Consider the following 1,213-nt stretch of genomic DNA (forward strand, 5'->3'; position numbering starts at 1 on the left):
GCACCTGCCATAGAGGTAGAGGGAGAGGATGGAGGGATGGAAGGAGGGAGGGGAGGAGGAGGAAGAGAATAGTGTGGGAGGGGGGGGGGTAAGGCAAGGGAGAGAAAGGTGATGAAAGAAGGCGTATGTATTGTAAGAGTAAAGCTTCGGACACTGATGGTTAGGAGGGATGGAGGCAAAGGGAGGGAGAACAGGTTACCTGTCGGCGGCGCATCTTGGTCAAACAAAACCAGATCCGATTGGCCGTCACTATCCAAAGCAGCACTTTCAGTTTCAACTGTTAAGTTTACCACCATTTCAAATCAAATGTTTAAAATCAACAGCCAGCAGGGTTCACGTTTCATCGAGAATCAACATATGCTGATGCCAAGTCCTCCTGTGTAATTTTGTATATTTTACAACTCATATATGTACTATTGCACAAGTCTACACTTGCGAATAAAGTATCTCGTAATGTGTGTCCGTTCGGGCACGTTCTGACTGTTGATTTAACGGCTGGAATCCACCTGTGTTGTAATATTTTCTTCCTTTTGTCATGTTTATAGTGTTCATTTAACTTATTTTAAAACCATGTACATCTAATAAAAATCTGGCTTAGACAAACGAACTTAAGCTTCTCTCCTCTCATTCTTCTGTTTCCTGAGATCAGGAAAGAACACGGTTTGTGCGTGACAAGCACAGATACATCAAGCGTCTGTGTAGGGGATTTTGTAGTAATTTTATACCCACACCAATTAAACTCATAATGCTGCAGGAACCATAATGGACGCCGTGGCGAGTGCAGCTTCACCATCGTACCACTGAATGCGGCTGGAGGCACTGGCAGGACTCCAGTCTGTAAGAGGAGGAGGAGGAGGAGGAGGAGGAGGAGGAGGACGTCTTGAAGCAAGGAGTCAGTCTCTGGAAGCTGATGGTGCCTGTGATTGGTAGCTGCTGGGAGTCTGTGTACAACCGGCCATTCACAGGATGTCAGCGCTGAGTGTGTGAGAGGCATAGAGAAGGAAATGCCCTGGTTCACTGCCTCTCTGAATTAGCGGTGGCACTGTATGTGTGTGTGAGGTACATTGGATGTGTTTTTCTCCCTGTAACCTAAAGACATATGGTAGGCCTATTGGCTTTTCTGGCTGCCTCTCTGCTTTGGCAGTGGCAGTCTCCTGCACACACACACACACACCACACACACCACGTAAATTACAGTGGCCAGGAAGGGAAC

The sequence above is a fragment of the Sprattus sprattus genome, assembly GCF_963457725.1.
Source record: "Sprattus sprattus genome assembly, chromosome: 7".
NCBI classification, from domain to species: Eukaryota; Metazoa; Chordata; class Actinopteri; order Clupeiformes; family Clupeidae; genus Sprattus; species Sprattus sprattus.